This window comes from Alexandromys fortis, unplaced genomic scaffold (genome assembly GCF_014885135.2).
Source record: "Alexandromys fortis isolate MF-2015 unplaced genomic scaffold, M_Fortis_MF-2015_v1.1 scaffold_146, whole genome shotgun sequence".
NCBI classification, from domain to species: Eukaryota; Metazoa; Chordata; class Mammalia; order Rodentia; family Cricetidae; genus Alexandromys; species Alexandromys fortis.
In genome coordinates, this window is record NW_026068042.1 from 3,128,674 (window position 1) to 3,146,890 (window position 18,217).

Here is an 18,217-nt window from a genome sequence, read left to right on the forward strand (position 1 = left end):
CAGCACATCTGCCCTGTGCAGAAAGAAGACCGGAGCAAGTGGTGTTGATGGAGGGAGCCTTTTGAGTTTCAACCTGCTGGACAGATCTAAGACATCATCTGGGAGCCCTAGGCACCCTGGCGTCAATACTGCTTGCAGAGCAGTCCCCCACCCCATTTCTCAGCAAACTTGTTGCTGGCTGAGCACCCAGGGGTGGCAGATTTAAAGTATAGCAGAAATGATACTCCCTGCATAGATAGTTGTACTTGACAATCATGGGAAAAGCAGGCTATAACAAAACATGTGTGCACTCACTACAGTTACATGAGATGATGTTAGTGTTATCACCACCAACATTGTTATTAGCAAAACAAAGAGAGTATTAAACACAGCTATTTCTACCAGGAAGCTCCATAGGCAGAGTAGAGCCTTAACCAATGGTAAGGTCTCTTCTATTCTACCGTAAGGAAGTTTCTACAGGTGGTAGTAATGGCCTATGGGGTAGGGTCAAGGACAGGCTGTAGGTCCACATGCTGCCAAGCAGATGACACTCTCTGGTGACAGGTTGCAAGGCTTAGGAGAAGGTGCAGGGGTGGGTAGGGTAAGCATACCCAGCATATTTCTTCTAAAGAAACTGTTCCCAGGGCCATACATTCAAGAAGTAGGAAACATCTGACTGTCCCCAGGCAGGCTAGGCTCATCACATGACTCTGCCCATCCACCACAGGCTGGCCCTGTCTAAAGTGAGCCCACCAAGGCTCTTCAAGGCTGGGACTGGTCAGAGCAGATAACTCCAAGACAGAGGCTAGCGTGACCTCTACTCTGCAGTCAGCTTTCTGGAAAACTCCAATCTCTGAGAAGCAAACAATGGGAAGAAGACACATATGTCAGCCACCCATGATGCCACCTGCCACCAGCTGGACCACACAGAGCAGCGTGCCAGCAACATGGAACCACAGCAATACTCAGGTTGTGTTCCTGGCCTTCATGCTCATTTCTCCTCCTTGAGTGGAATTTATGTCCATTCTAGCAACCCTGGAGGTCATTTCTCCTTTGCTCTGTCACTTGTCATCTCCTAAGGCTCTTCAGGGACCCAGCATGGGCTCCCCTAACTTCCAGACACAAGTCTGTCCTTGCTCTGGGTGTCTTGTACTATAATGTGTCAACTTTAGATATTTAACTCCTAATAGAGGCTCGGTTCAGCCATTGCTTCGTGTGTAGCTGGCATTTAACATGTTGGCTTAGCCAACATGCACCCTGAGTAGTCATTTCTAGATTTAATGAAGCACCATGAGTCATGTGCTGTTGAGAACAAGGTGGGGGAGGCATGGAAACCAGCTCTCGAGATGACATCATTTTCGGAGATATTAGGCAGGTCACTGCCATTCTCAGGCTGCAGAATGAAATGCTAAAGACAAACCAGAAGCTCCTCTTGACAGAATGAAAAAAGCAGACCTTTGGCTCAGGGAGTCCAGGTCTCCTGACCAGCAGGCTTTAATCCATCAGCAGTGTTGAGTTCCCACTTTCTCCCTGGGCATCACCCAAGAAGCCTGTGAGAACTGTATTCACGCTAGCACCTCATCCCCAACCTTGCCAAGACTGCTGAGTTTTTTCCTTAAACTCTTGGTGAGTGAGATGAAAGCCGTTTGTGTGCTGCCTCATACAAGATCAGGTTGTGAATGTCTAAAATAGAAGTTGGGCAGTGAGCGGTACGGAGGACCCAGCACTTGTGACTTTCACTGAAGAGTCAGTTCAGCAACATGGCCCAGCTGAGGGAACAAAATGCTAAAAGGACTTGGAGCTAGGCTTAATACCTGAGTCTCTCTTATTGACCTTTATTTCCACCTGGATAAAGATGCTTAAAAGACTGAAGTCACGGTTGGCGAGTGCCCGCCTTGCAAGCAATGCCTGAATTCCATGTCTAGAACCTATATAAAAACAAAGCAAACAAAAACAGTTGGACAGGATGACCTAGGTTTGTGACCCCAGCTCTGGGAAGGCAGAGATGGGCACGTCCCTGGGGCTTCCTGCCCAGCCAGTTTAGTCTATTGATGAGTGAGGCCCAGGTGTGAAGATTCTGTCCACAAACAAGGTTGTCTTTTGACCTCTACACAAACACCCTTACCCCTACACACACACAGCAGGGCTTGACGCCTATCCAGAAATGCCACGCAAAGAGACCATGTCACACTCAAGCTTCTTCTCAGTGTTCTCATCCCACAAACAAGAAACTCAAACCCAGTGAGTCTTTGATCTGCCCGAGTCCCACAGAAGCTAAGCAATGTCCAGAATGAGGGGTGAACATGGTACCCAGCTGGTGGGAGTTTATTCATGCCTACTAGGAAAGTGTGCTCTCCTTACCCAGAAAACGTCTCTTTGCAACAGAGATAGTTAAAGAAAACCCCAACCAATAAAAATTCAGAGTTGAGCAGTCCATTCCCAACTGATACATCTGCAATATGATTCCTGGACTCAGGGCTCAGGCCTTATCACAGGACAGGGGCAGGAAGCTTGTGAGAGCCACAGAAGTTTGCTGTGAGACTGTGGCTCCCGGAAATGTCAGAAGCTACACCCATGAAATACCACCAACATGGCTGCCTAAACAGACCCAAGCAATGGCAACACTGAGACAAGCCACTGTGGAAGGGAGACATCTCACAAGGCCTCGGGCCTGGACAAAGTACAGTAGGCAACTGGGGATGCTGAGAGCCGGAGAAATAGCCTTCCCAGGGAAGAGCACACTGGGTGGTTACCCAATGCAAAACCATCAGCCCTGAAAACATACAACAAGCAACATTATGCAGACTGAGCAGGTTGTGTTTGTATATTTAGATTTATTCATATATATACATATATATGTACATGTATAGCAACAATTAAAGAAGAAGAGGCCATAAATTTGAATGAGAGAGAAGGGGGGATTACAGAGGAATGGTGGGGTAGAGGAAAAGGGAGGGGAAGAAATGATGTAATTACATTATAATCGCAAAAAGTGAAAAAGATATTTTAAAAAGAAGATATGTTCAAGTCCTGGCATGTGCCGAGTGGGACTTTATCTTGGAACAGGGTATATACAGATATAATTAGTAAGATGAGGTCATGACTGAGTGGGGTGGGGCCTAACCCAGTAACCGATCCAGAAATACAAAAGGGAAGACCCCCCCAGGAAGACAGAAGCAGGGGCTGGAGATGATGCTACAAGGAACACCATGATCACCAGCAAACAGCGAACAGGGGACAGAAATGCCACCAACCTTCAAGGAAAGCTAGACCCAGCAAACTGGGACCTCAGACTTCTGGCCTCCCGAGCCATGGGAGAATCCATTTCCATAAACTGCGTGCACGTGTGTGTGTGTGTGTGTGTGTGTGTGTGTGTGTGTGTGTGTGTATGTGTGTGTATATGCATGCAGATTGTGATTCTTTGTTGGAAACCAACATGACAAGAGGCCCAGAAAATGCCTTCCTGAGTGATCAGAACTAAAACAGGAGGACAGAGGATACACCTTTGACCCAGAGCTCTCTCTGCTACCTTGGGGAGAAGGAGGGAAATGTGACTACCATTGACAGCAGCACTAATGAGTGCCCACATCCAAAACTAGGAACAGAAAGTGATCTCTTTCTTTAGACTGAACTTGAGAACCTCAGCTAAACTAGACTAGAGTTCAAGACCCCAGGGTTTCCATCAAGGGACCATGGTATGCGCAGCCCACAATCCAGAAGCCAATTCACACCACGCCTGTCCAACTTCCCAACCCGCTGATAAGCGGTCCCAGTGGACAGGCTAATTCTATGAATTGCCAATGCTTCTTTAGGGCCATGTGGCCTTGCTACACATGTACTTTCGGAGTTGGTAAAAAGGCAGAGATTATTCCAAGAGCATCAGCCTGCAGACTGCCAAGATGCTTCTAAATGGAGCTCGCCATCACCAAGGTTTGAAATAATTGTCCTCTCCCTAATCAGATCATCCCTGCCAACCAGGCAGTTCCAACACCCAGGGCAGAGGGGAGGCGGGAGCCAAGTGGAGTGGGTGAGGCAAATCTTTTCCAGCTTGCCCCTGGGGGCAACAACACATGTGAGCAGTCAATGAAGGACCCTCCAGAGGGCTATCCATTGCCCAGAGTTTCAGTTCAAGTTCATTTCTCCTCTCAGAACTGTTCAGGGTGATCCAACATGTGTGAGGGTTGTTTCAGTCTGTTTGGGGTTCTTTTGTGAAACTGTCAAAACAATGACCTCATTTGGAGCCATCTGCTGGCATAGGAGATTGGCACCGAGCTCACTGCTGACTCGCCGAGCTGGAGCAATCAATTCAAGATGGCCACTCTGAGTACATGGCTCACTCGACAAGACTGGAACTGATAACAGATTGCTCCAGACCTTCCGCAGATTTCCAAACGGCGCTCACGCAGCCACCAAAGGCTTCCTGCCAAGCATGGTAAAGGAGAGCCACCACCCACTGACCCAGAAACATGGACCCTCGCTGCTCTCCCCGCCGTGTCCTGCCTGAGCAGCGACATGTAGGGCCAAGGGAATGTGAGTTAATCAGAGCAAACAGTCCTCTTTGGAGCAGCAAGCATGTGGGTACCATCAGCCCGTAGACAGCAAGAGGCAAATGACCTTTTGCCGATGCCACGTGGCAGCACCAGGCCTCTCCCAGAAACACCAGACTCTGGGAGGAGGTATCACTGTGGAGGTAAGTCAGGCCTGGTTTGTGATCTCTGGGAAGAGGGTGAACCGAGACATCTCATCAGGACCCAAAGCCCGTGGGCGTCTGGAATCATGACCGAGGCTGCTGAGCACAGCTTTTCTGCAGCCTGGGCAATTAGAAAACAGGTGTGCTCGTGAGAAGACAAGCCACTTTTCATGGCAAGTCTTCCCTCAGCAAAAGGAAGCAACTCAGGAATCACGCAGGAAAATTATTTTTGACCCAGTCAGTGGTTGTTGCCACCTTGTTCCATAAGGTGGCTAATTGGAGCAGCTCAGCAGAGTTTTCCAGGTTCTGAGAGGGGGCTGAGTTCAGAGGCCTTGTGTGCATTCCCTCGGGCCAGGGAAGAGCCAGTGACACATCTCGTATTTCCTTCTGTCATAATAGCCAGGCTGTGGGCTGGTGCTGGGGTTGAGGAGCCTAATGTTACCGAAAACCAGCAAATAGGAATTTCTCACAAACAGAAACAATGACAGACCTCTTGTACATGAGTTAAGTATGGTGTGAGCCTGGAGTTGTATCCAAAAGGGGGCCTAATTACCTGAACTTAGTTCAAGGGGTTGATAAGTATTTGGAAGTAGATTACTGTGACTACCAATGTGGAACAAAATAAGAGTGGGTCTCCTTCTCTGTACACAAGACATAATCAAAGAAACATTGCTAGGGCTAGGGAAGAGCCAAATGAGGTCGGGAGGGAGGGAAATAAAAAGATTGGGATCAGCCTGGAGGCATCACTCTTTAATTGACCAAAGTCACACAGACATTGGTGCCAAGTACTTTCACTAAGAAATAAATTTTACATACTTTCCTTTTAGTATGGACCAGATATCTACATGCAAAGCAAACCCTCTGATAATAATCATATTTATGTCGAGAAGAGGAATTATAAAGAAGATCACACTAGTAAAATTACTAGCTACACACACACACACACACACACACCCTACCCAGTTCCCCAGCTCACCCTCATCTGCCTCAAAAACTGAACTTTGATGCAGAGTCAAGGCAGAGCTATTCTGAACACCACTCTCCCCTCCCTGTCTTTAGAAACCCAACTGAACCTCAGATTGCAGACAATTCGATGCTCTGTAAAGAATATGCTAATTAATATTCACCCAGGAACAAAGCCAGAGAAGACCAACTGCTTCCTGGTAGGCATAGTTTAGTATTCAACTTTTGCTATATCAAAAGTCGGCAATGACTTGTGTGGGGGGAGGAGCTATAATCGTTTACACAGCCTTGGAGTGTAAATTTTCAAACACAATGACTTCGCTAAGACTACCCAAACCTGGCATTTTTATGTGAAGAAACTCAGTCTAGTTTTACAATAATTGGAACTTTATAGCGTATGTTTTTAAAAAGAATCACATTTTATTCAAGCTTCACTTAACAAATCTTATGGCCAAGAGTAATAAAGCAACGCTCTGGCTCAGGAATTAACTCCAATGCATTGAAATCCCCAGCTAGAAAGACACAAAATGCCCACTGTAGTGTATCCAACCGCAGTGCACGCCTTGATGACATAGCCACCAAGACTATATATAGCTCAGTAAGTGTGTCTTATATTTAAATACCCATACATGTAACAGTTTTTATTTCCAGTCTTAAGACAGAGCCCAAATAGTTTCAGCCAGAACAATGGATGCTGCTGAAAAGGCTTCCTTATCCCACAAGACTCCGACAGAGCAAGGGGAGACTTAGGAAGTCATGGAAAGAGGAAGTGGGGTTGCCCCATCTACGGCCTAGATCCGCGTCCTTATCCTTTTTATGCCCATGAAAGGGTGTTCTAAGGTAATGGCCTAGACATGATGTGTCCTTGCAAGCCCCTCAGTGCTGGGTACCATAAGCATCTCAACTGAGGCAGGCAGAATAAGGCTGACTTTGACCATCCTGATGAGAAAGCAGGTCTTAGCTCCTGAGATGCTGAGACTCCCCACTGGCCAGGTGGGGGCAGAACACCACTCTCGCTCACACCTCCACTTCCTTCTAGTTCCCATGCCCAAGGCATACCATCAGCTTCTGCTGGGATCCATGGGGTCCATAGAATACAAACTATCCTAGCACACAGAAAAAGGGAAAAGATAGAGCAAGCTGGAAAATGCAAGGCAAACCGGCAATGAATATTTATATGGTCAGGGATGTCTCAATTTGGATTCAATCTAAATCTAAAACAAATTGCTTCATCAGATCACTGCTCCAAGGAGGCCAGGGTGGAGCAATAACTGATTGCATTCACCCCGGAAATAGAATTGAATTCTCTGCCTCCCACCAGCTGACACCCTGGCAGGTTTCTTTTCTTCTCACGCCTTGGTTTTCTCATCTGTAAAAAGTAGATTAGCCTGAGCTTCAAAGAGCTGCACGGAGGATCTGTGCTCCCTGTTCAATTATTTGCAGCCCCTGGAGCATTTGCAGTCCTCCAGGCTTCTGCCTGAAGGGTGCTGACGCTGCTGTCCCAGTGACTGAATTCTTTTGGTCTTAGCTTCAACATCGGCTTCTTGGAGAGAACACTCTGCTGGCCTGGATCAGACAGGCATCCTATCCTACTCATTTCTTTCGTTCTCCTTATAATCTCCTAAAGCATCTAGTTTGTTTAATAACTTCCTTATCATCCACTCTCCCTGTTTCCTAAACACACACACACACATACGCACACGATGGTGACCCCTTTAAATGCCAAAATCCTACCAGCCTTATTCCTTGCCTCACTTCTACAGCCTCAAACAGGACTTAGACCGAGCAGGAACCTGATAAATGTGATTGTTGAATGAACAAACACACAAAGTGTTGGACAAATATTAGGTCCTCTAAAATTTCTGACCCAATAAATGAATAAATAAGGCTTGAGAGGTTTCTCATCTGGGCCTGCGTTCTCTGCCTGTTGGGGGCAGGGTAGGAGAGCTCAGAGGCTTTTCAACCAGACAAGAGCCCAGATCCAGGCTCTCTGGTGTGACCCTAAGTTGACCAGTCATCCAGGCCCCCCTGAAGAGATGGGGTAACTCTCTTACGTGCTTGCACTCATGTGAGGATTTAATATAGAGAAAAACAAATTGGCCAGTAAGTAGTATCGGTTAAAGGACTCTCAAGGCCAAGTGGAAAAGCATAAATGGAAGACCCCTGTTCGAAGTTAGGAAGCATTTCACGTGCTAACAGCAGAGGACCAAAGTCAGCAGAGGACCCTTCTTAGCATGGGGTCTTGGGAGGACCCACAAAGCTGGCCTCGTTACCAAGTCTAGTGTCTGGAACACAGTAAAGCTCTTAACAAATGAGCGCCTTCTCTTCTCATTAAAAATCTGATGTAATGAAATGAGACAGATTGTGGCTATTGGCTGAACAAAGGGATCCTGAGCTGTGGAATTTCTGGTAGCGATAACCATCCGGGCTAATTATCCTCTTGGTGAATTATTCAGATACTTGGCCTGTCTCTTTCTAGTCCTTTGAGTAATATCCCTGCCCATTTGATAATTCAAAAATAGAATCTCCCATCCCCCACTTGTCTCCAGTACTTTGATAAATCACCATTGAAATAAAAAGCTGAAACTCACAGGCTCATACTTGGACAGGAAAAAAAATCATACTATATTTTCCCCCTGTGATCTTGCTTATTCATTATGCATTTATTGGTCACCTGTAATGACAGACCCAGTACGCTGTTTTAGACAGGTCAAATGGACAGTCTCTGAGACATGGAGCTGGCTTGAGTCAGAGCTCTCATGACTGAAGGGGAATAAGTTTATTTCTTACTAAGTCTACTCCTCTAATCCAAAGAAGTAAAAGGTTTTGCTACACAAAGGAAAAGTATATTGGTCGCTTGATTATGGAGTCCTAGAGACCAGCTCAGGGACATCATGGCATGTCCTGCATATTTACTGTGAGCAAAGATGAGATGCCAAGATCGAAAAGATGCCATCGTTTACCCATATCTGCAAGCAGACAGCAGTTAGGACAGAGCTGCCCAGTGTCCAGATCTGCAGGGCCTGAGAAGCCAATTGACCAATGAAGAGGAGAGTTCTGAACACAGGTTAATGGTAGGTGTCTCAGTTGACTCAGCAGAAAAACATAGGAATCAAGACGCTTTGAAGAACACACTGTCTTTTCCTTAAGGGTGGTGTATGTGTATGTGTGCGTGTGTGTATACACATGTGAGTGTATGTGCATGTATGTGGATGCGTGTGAGTGCTTGTGGATGTCAGGGCTCAACCTCAGATTCTTCCTCAATCACTTTCCACCTCACTTTTTGAGAAAAGATGTCTTACTGAGCCCGGTGCTCACTGATTCAAGATGTCAACCTCACATGTCACTCCTCGGGGAACACTCACTTTTCTTCCACGAGACAGTCTCTCTCATGGGCCTGGAGCTCACCAGGAAGACTAAAGTTGTCTCCCAAGATCAAACGCTATAGCTAGATGCCCCCCAAACCTGACTTATTACATGGTGCCTTGGGGTTTGAACTCGGATCCCGTATGCCTGTGTGGCAAGCACTTCCCAACTGAGCCATCTCCCCAGCCCATACCTTTGTCAAATTCCCCGTCTCTTCCAACAAATAAATATTCCAGCCAGGAGATGACGAGGCCTAGATCTTAAGATTATGAAAATGCCAGTGTTTTTTTCTTAAATAAAACCTTTCTTCCATGATATACTGGACCCAGAGACTTTGTATCCATGATTTCAAACATCTGGAAGGGGAAAAGGAGGCATGGAAGGCGGGCGAGCCCCAGCCATTTCCAAATATCCAGATGTTTGGCATCACTTTGTCCTTGCTGCAGTGTGTGGGCGTCCCGTCGGCAACAGAAGTGGAATCGCTTCCAAGAACCAGACTCAGAGAACGGTTTTCTGGGAACGGAGATACCTTATCATGCACCATTTTTGGCAGAAATGAATTGCCCCTGCTCTAATTAGTAATCCAAGAATAAGAGGTGAAAATGAACAGGCGAAAAGCTTAGAGTAGAGGCTGGGGAGAAGGCAGGGTGGGCTGAGTCCTTGCCATGGGAAGAACGTGGGGATCTGAGTTCAGGACCCCCAAAACGTCACATAAAAACCCAGCTATGGGGCTAGAGAGATGGGTCAGAGGTCAAGAGCACTGACTGCTCTTCCAGTGGTCCTGAGTTCAGTTCCCAGCAACCACATGGTGGCTCACAACCACCTGTAATGAGATCTGATGCCCTCTTCTGGCCTGCAGACATATGTACAGACAGAACATAATAAATAAATCCTTAAAAAAATCCAGCTGTGATGATCCAGTGATGGGGAGGCAGACATGGGAGGATCCCTGGGGCTTACTGGCCATCACTTTAGCCTTCTTTGGTGAGTTCCAGGCTAGCAAAAGACCCTGTATCTAAAACAGGGAGAGATGGTCCAGTGGCTAAGAGCCCTAGCTGTTCTTCCAGATGACTCAGGTTTGTTCTCAGCATCTACAGAGTGGTTGGAAACTGGCTCTAACTCTAGTCCAAGAGAATATGAGTCCTTCTTCTGGGTTCTGTTGGCACTGTATGCATGGAGTGCATAGACATACAGGTAGGCAACACACCTATACACATTAAAAATAAACTTTTAGAAAATGTTAAAGAAAAAAAAAAACAAGCCCCAAAAGTGGATGACTCCTGAGAAATTACTTCTGAAGTTGACCTCTGCCCCACCACACACACATACACACAAATGCACACACATAAGCCTGTACACCCCCACACATGTACACACATGTACTCCTACCCCCACACACATAATACACAAACACAGGCACACACACACACACACACACACACACACACACACACACAAAGCTTAGGATAACATTTCTGAAAGAAAAAGTTATTTTCCATCTCTCATCTACCTAAATTCTATGTAGTTTATTGCTTTTCTTTAATCATGGTACTTGTTCCCGGGCTTGGTAATGAAAACATTGCTTAAACAGTGGATGTTGTAATGGACAGAGCCCCCCAGTAGGAGTTAGAGGACTTTGATTCTAGCCGGTTCTACCTCTATGCTGTGGGCACATTTGGCAATATGTCTACAATGTGTCTGCCTTGCTTCCTGTGAACCATGGGTGTTAAATGGGATGGGCCGGCAGCCCCATTCTAAAGCCTAAGGATGACAGACAAGTGTTTACAGAACCCATAACGCTAGCATTTCACAGATCGTGTAACACCGCATAGTTTTGAAAGCATTTCCAAACAAGGCTCATTGGATCCCTGCAGTGAGCCTGTAAGTCAAGATGGTGACCAGTTTGCTCACTGTAAAGAGTCACAGGGAATTCTGGGTGCAGATACAGTTTGTAGGCGATAGAGAAGTCTTCCCATCAGATGCTTGGATTTGGATGTTCACTCCCATCTCCCCAAGACACACGCTGTCTTTCAATTGCATTGTGAAACATCTCCAACCTTCATTAAGTATGTTCACGGTCTCAAGGACATTGTTATCTTTTGATACACTCCATAACAGAGTGCAGGTGCCACACTACAGATCTTCTAGCCTCATGTGGGTTCACTGATTTCTAACTAAACTGGGTCTGAAATTTAAAAATGATGATGGAACTCCATGGTACCGTTTAGGGTGTGTTCAGATGTATTATTTATGTTTACCTAAAATTACACCTCAGGCATTGAAGTTTTGTGTATGTGTGTGTGCGCGCGCGTGTGTACGCAGCATCAAGCATGAGAAACCTCTCCTTGAGTTTTGTTTAGAGAAGTCCAAGAGACTCCCAAAACAATACGACCTATTGCTGTTGTCTGCTGTTGTCTCCCAGAGGTTGAAAGTAAATTCCTCTTGCTGAAGAGAAGAGAAGCCTTGTACTTGGGACAGAGAACTCAGAAGATTCTAGCTGGATCTGACCTGAAAACCTCATCTCTGAGGACTAGCTTTCAAAGAACCAGAAGGTGCTAGGCAAGCTGCCAAAGGGGGAAGTAGCCTAGTCTACACAACTATGATGTCTGGGAACCGCAACAAGGACCATCATGCCAAGAGCTGGGAGGGGCGAGGGCAAAAATATGGCACTCGTGTCTTGACAGTAACCAACAGCTGTCTGGATTTAAGGTCTGCTCAACGGGAGGGGAAATCATGCCTGGTACCAGAAACCTAGCCAAATACTCCAGAGCCAATGAGGACATAGATATTGGGGGAGCACTCACATCTACCAATAGACCGATATAACACCTAACTGCATTCTAAATACTTACCCTTATTATCTAATATCTAATTTAGATAATATCCTTACCTACAGATAAAGGTAGCTCGCACCCCTCATCAAAGAAACTTCTCTTTGCCGCATACAGACACAACCACAGACATCATAACTGGCCAAAATCCAGGGAGTAACTGATTGTGACTGCCCATGGATCCATCAGCAACACAACTCCCGCACCTAAGGCTTAGGGACCATTTCAGAAGCGAGGTCAGAAAAATTGTAAAAGCCAAGATACAGAAAGTCTACCGTACAATTATATCTCCTAGAAATGATGGGGGGGGGGCTATAGCCACAGCAACGCTGCTGCCTAAATAAGACCCAAACAATGACAATAGTAATAGACAATCTAACATAGACAGGGGACGTCCCAAGGGGCCCCATCCCTAGATGAAGGGCTGCAGGCATCTAAGGCCTGCTGAGAGTGGGAGAAATTAGTCATTCCTGGGGATGAATCCTCTAGTGGTTATTCAGTTCCAAGTGGCCATCCCAGAAATCATATACTTACAGGCTCAGCAGGTTGTACTCATATAATTGTGCGGGGTGGGTGGGAGTGTATTAATTAAAGAAAAAGAGGCCATAGACTTAAGAGGGAGTTGGGGGGGTGGCAGGTGTTGGAGGAAGGGAAGGGAAGGGGAAATCATGTAAATATATTTACTAACAAATTTTAAGAGTATTTTTAAGAATGGTAAGACTGTTTAAGAAGCAGGACAGCCAGGCCACAGGAGTTCCTAACAGCCAATGTGTGAGCAACTTGATCCACAAAACGAGTAATGACAATCGTGGACTCTAACTCATCCAATAAAACAACGGTCCTTGGGCTCATACTGCCTTTTCGATGTTTGTAAGGATAGTCGTTGTTAGATTAGGGAGGAAAGACTGGTCTTCTTGGGAATTTGAAATTGGAAAATGCAGACAGAAAGAGGGAGCTAGGAAACTTCAGGATAACAATAGGTGATGTCCACAGTCACAGGGTTTGCAGATCTTTTCTCGGGGATGATAAAGATCAGAGGAGGAAACCTAGAAGAGAAGCAGAATTTACTTAGTACCAAATTATCTCCCTCAACATCTACTGACTCAATACTGAAATAATACTGCTTGTACAGCAGAGAAAACTGGCAGACACCTTAGCCATAGGATCGAGGTCAAGGTCATGTACAACAGAGCATCACCAGCAACCCTGAGAGGTACACGGAACCTTTACTGTAGTGTTCTTGTAAACGTGCATCACCCCACGGCTTAATGAGAAACTATTGCACAAACCTAAAGATTGGCTAAAGGCAGCTGCTCTGCAGTGTTCAGAACTGTCAAGATCACCAGGTATGATGGTGCGCGCCTCTAATCCCAGCACTCAGGAGGCAGAGGCAGGAGGAAACCAACTTTGAAAGGAAAGAAAGGGGAGAGCTGAGGAGAGGGGAAAAAAAAGGAGGAGCAGAAAAGGAGGAAAAGGAAAAGGAAGGGGAGGAGAAAGGAAGGGAAGGGAAGGAAGGGGAAGAGAACAGGGGACTATCGCAGTTGGCAAATGCTGAAGCAAGGAACTAAAGGCGATGTGGACTCCTGTGGAAAACTAGCAAAACTGGGTAAGAGCATGAGCTTCACTAGTGAACACTGGCTGTCTTCTCCCTATCATTATACAATGCTTATATAATTGGCTAACTTTAGGAGACACTAGATGAAGGATATGTCAAAATTCTCTACAATTTTGCAACTTTTCAGAAAGTCTAAACTCAGTTTTAAAAAATGAAAATAGCCCTGGAGCCATTGTGACAGTTGTCTGGGCTTCTCAAAGCCCAAGCTGACTTGCCAGGAGAGACAGCCAGGGTAATTCTCTGTGCTGGCTCTTGTTCCAAAGAGTGTCTCTTTAGGGAGTGGGATCCAGGAGACCCCCAGACCACATTCTGACCTTGCCAGTTTTCTGACAATCCAGCTATTGGAAACCATCATGCCTTCTGGCCAGCACATCCATTGCAAATAGCGTACGAACTTAGTGCCTCCTCGGAGACAATGTCTGCCCTGTCTCACCCTGAATGCAGAAAGCATGAGCCAAACAGTCCCAGAGATCTTCAGTAACAAACACATCTTCTTCATTTTGACCGCGTTGATCCTGCTTCATTTCACACAGCTTCAAGGGCAAAGTAGGCAGCACTCAGATGCCACAGGTTCTGTGTCCAGTTTCTGCCTCCAACTGTGTCCCCCCAGCAATTCCAATGCCGAGCTTTCATCCTTCACAGGTGGAGAGTGCGTGTTAGCACCTTGCATTGTCTACATGTTTGGGGATTGCCGATTTTTCCAGAAACACACACCTCTGCGTCCATGGTGCATGTCCCAAAGGTATAAACTGGGAGCCACTTATACAGTTGATGATTTAATCACAGTCGCACCCAGCTACATTAGAAACAGAGCCAGTGCCACTGCCTAGCAATTAAGCAGCTTCCTGCAGTTTCTGCGTTTTATTCCCAAAATGAGACGTATTTCTCTTCATGAGCCACACATCTCTGCTTCTGCTGAGAACTGAATGGGTGGAGGAAGGTCCTTCCTGAATTTGGACCTACCTCCTAGTGTGTATGTGTTCATGTGTGTGTGTGTGTGTGTGTGTGTGTGTGTGTGTGTGTGCGTGTGTGTGCATGCATATGCTGTCATGAGGGCAAGCGTGTAGAGGCCAGAGGAAAATTCCAGCTGTTCTTCATCCCAGGTACCATACGCTTCATTGTTTTTAAAGATAGGGTCTCTATATGACACAGATTACCAGTCAGGCTAACCTGGCCAGCCAGCAAGACCCAGAGATCGGCCTGTCTCCAGTCACCCAGCACTAGGTCACAAGCGTGTGTGCCACCACACTTGGCTCATTTCACGCGGCTTCTGAGGCTTGAACTCTGGCCATTCTGCTTGCAAACACTTTTCCGGTTGTACCATCCCTAACTCTTGATTCCTGTCTCAGTCAACCAGTACCTAATGGATTCCTTCACCCTAGCTTGAGAGGTTGGCTTCAAGGGAAGTTTAAGAGCTGGACCCTACCTGGGAGGTTTTTATAGTCTGGTGTAAGCTGGAATTATCATCTTTAAGTAGTTAAATCTGAAAATTAAATTTACTATTTAACATCTCAGGTTGCTGGAATCCAGGAAGGGAGAGCAAAATAGTCAGAAAAAAAATTCAGGTGGAAGTGAGGTCTTTTATCTATTTAGCCAAAAAAAGTATCTGTAAGTTCATTCATGTCACATGCTGCTCTAAGTAACTCTGTGTGAAACAGAAAAAAAAAATAAAAATAAGCAGGTAGGTGTATTTCGGAGAGTTGGAGACAAATTTGGAAAAATCAAATTGGAAAATCTGTAAATTGGTAGACTGTTGGGTTTAGCTGATCTACCAACTTAACCACACATGTCCACCCAGGCAAATTCAAGGCCACCACAAATTTATAGTCAGGCTTGCACAACTCTTAAGATCTGAAATCTCAGCCCAGTGACGGTTCTACACCTTGGGAGGAAGTGTGGTTTAACCCCACAAATGAGTAGGACGGCAGCTAACTAGGTCCAGTCGAGGGGGCTGAAATGGTTTCTCAGTGGTCAGAACCTAGCTGCTCTTCCAGAGGACCCAGGTTCAATTCCCAGCACCCACATGCCAGCTAGTGATCATCTGTAAATCTAGATCAAGAGGTCTGATGCCTCTCCTGGCCTCCATAGCCACCAGGCATGCATGTGGTGCACAGGCATATGTGCAAGCAAAATATTCACATACATAAAATTAAAACATATTTAAAGATCCATCAGGCCTTCATTTTGTTCATTTCTTTAAAAAATCTCAGAACTAGAAGATTTGTGTCTTTTCTCCCATTGTTTTCATAAAGAAGAAATTATGCCAAAAGGGAAAACCCATGATTTTTCATGGATCATAGGCCCCCTGTCTCCTTCTTGATAAATCCACACTTCCTTACCCAGCTGTCAATGTTTGATTGAACACCAGCTATGGCTGTGGTATTCTCAGCACCTAGGACAGTGCCCAATGCATTAGGGATGTTCGATAACGTTTGTCAAACTAAGTGATTACATGGGGCTTTAGGCTTGACCACACTTAACATAATATGAGATGGGAAGATGTGGTTAGTGTGTTCTTTTTAGCTCTTACACATTTATGGATTCATCTTTTAATGAGGCAAAGAGCTTTTAAAATAGAAAGTTTATCCTGGAGAAAGTTTATTCTGTGTCATTATTGTTCATGGAGATAATAAGGCCATACATCTAGCTGCCAAGTGAGTGTCCACTACAAAACGATACTAGGACACCCACTGAAATCCATGGCACAGTTTATGCTATGGATCACTGTCTTTAACAAAGACCATTAAAGCAAGACTAACTTAAAAGAAATCACATAGCCTTGACAAGTCTCCATCACTGAAAGTGCTCTGCTAGCTAGACCTTATGGTGCTACATTTTTATCATTAGGGGATCCATCTGCGAAGTCTGGGTGAAGCACGATTAATAAAAAACCAGAAAGAGAAATTAGGACTCAACTGAAGATCCAAAACGCAAAAACAGCCAGCCACTGGCTCTTACCTCAACCTCAGTCCAAGATGGCGATCCTGCCTCCAGGAATCTCAGAATGAGACTGTGTCTGAGAGCTGTCTCCTCCAGTTTTATAATCCTCTCTAGGGCTGGGATTAAAGGCGTGCACCACTCGGATTAAAGGCATGCACCATTACTGTCTGGTTTCTATGGCAAGCTAGTGTGGCTACTGGGATTTAAGGTGTGTGTTATTGCTACCTGGTTTATAAGGCTGGCCAGTGTGATTGTTTTACTTTTCTGATCCTCAGGCAAGCTTTGTTTATTAAAACACAAGTGAAATTCTGTGGTATCTGGATGCTGTATCCTTAAGAGTGTGATGGTGTGATGGGATGGTGTGATGGCCAATATGGATTGTCATCTTGATAGTGAATTTTAGCCATTGCAGAGACGAGACAACCTTTGGGCATGACCTGTGAGGGATTATCTGGAATAAGTTGATTGACAGGTAGATCCACCCTAAATGTGGGTTGTGTTACCCCATGGGCTGAGGTCCTGCAGGGAATAAAAGGAGCCAGCATTTTCCACTGTACCTCCTGGCTGTGGCTGCAACGTGACCAGCTGCCTTGAACTCCTGACCCCATGAACTTCTCACCATGATGGACTGTACCTTCCAACTGGGAGCCAAATAAACTTTTCCTTCCTGTTTCTGTCAGTGTTTCCTCACAGCAACAAAAGAGTAGCTAATACAGACAACGATTAGCAAACTGAGCTGAATTGGGATGAGCCCCACCTGTAGCATAATTAATAAAAACTCAGACAGATACTGGGGCTCAACTTGAAGGTCAGACAATCAAAACAACCAGCCACTGGCTCTTACCTCTACCTAGTCCGAAATGGCGATCCTGCCTCCACAAATCTCAGAATGAGAGCACTTGCTAGGAGCTTCAGGGGAACTGCCACCTGCCACACTCCCCCAAGGAGGTGGGCTTTACCTCAGCCAACTTTGTGGCTTCTGGATGTCACACCCACAATTGTGACAGACATCAGGTCTCCATGAAACAATGTAGAATGAGGGCAAAGTCAACACTACAAGTCGAGCAAGGCGGGGACAAAAGGAGGTAAGGTTCTCAGGATATTAGCATGGGATTAACTGCCCTGGAGCCTACATACACCAGAACCTCTTACAAGTTGAAATACTAAAAGCTTACTGTTTAACTAAACTTTGCTTGGGAATCCCAGGTACATGTAAGCCAGTGTGTCATGACTGACTCAGCCTCCGAAATGTTTCTCACTTCGACTTCTGGCCGTCTTCAAACTGTTTTTCATACATGTAGAAGCCAAAGTGAGCCTTTCACGAGACAAAAGCTGATGGTGGTGTAGCTCTTGTCAATGACTGAGCAATTTCCCTTTTCCACTAGGAAAAAAAAAAAGCTCCTGAACATGGTGCAACCCCACTGTGTAACACATTGTTTCCCAAAGTTAGCTGCTTAAAACAGCAGTTCCCAGGAGCCAAGGATGCTGGAGCGGCTCTGCTGGTGGCTTTTGACTCTTGAGGGTGAAATCACGATGTTGTCTGAGTCTTGACTGGAGGAGGAAGCTCTGTTTCCAACATGGAATTTCGAATGTTGGTGGGTAGGAGGTCTTGGTCATGCAGTCTTTTTCACAGGGCTGCTTCTGTTTCTTTACCACATGGCGGCTGCCTCCTGCCCGAGCAAGAGATCCAGGGGCAAGTGAGGAGGTATGTCTGTGTGATCTGATCTCTGTCCTAATTTCAAACATCACACACCACTGCTTCTGTCGCACCCTATTCTTTCAGTACAGGTGGCTGCTGTTTACAGAAAGGGAATCAGAGTTAGCCTTTTGAAG

At 45.8% G+C, this 18,217-nt stretch overlaps 1 long non-coding RNA gene across 3 annotated transcripts in view; it reads right to left on the bottom strand.

Annotated features, from left to right (window-relative positions):
• The window catches only part of LOC126515951 (uncharacterized), a 79,923-nt gene that overhangs the window by 13,224 nt on the left and 48,482 nt on the right, over positions 1–18,217 (bottom strand). The window contains exons 1-3 of one of the 3 annotated variants that reach the window (XR_007595960.1): positions 17,229–17,272; positions 13,878–14,078; positions 12,815–12,875 (exon numbers count right to left, since the gene is read on the bottom strand). The exons of 1 other annotated variant lie outside the window; for it this stretch is intronic. This is a non-coding gene — a long non-coding RNA (uncharacterized lncRNA). Of the gene's footprint in view, positions 1–12,406; positions 12,876–13,877; positions 14,079–17,228; positions 17,273–18,217 lie in introns of those variants that run through there. One more of the 3 variants, XR_007595959.1, reaches the window with a different exon arrangement.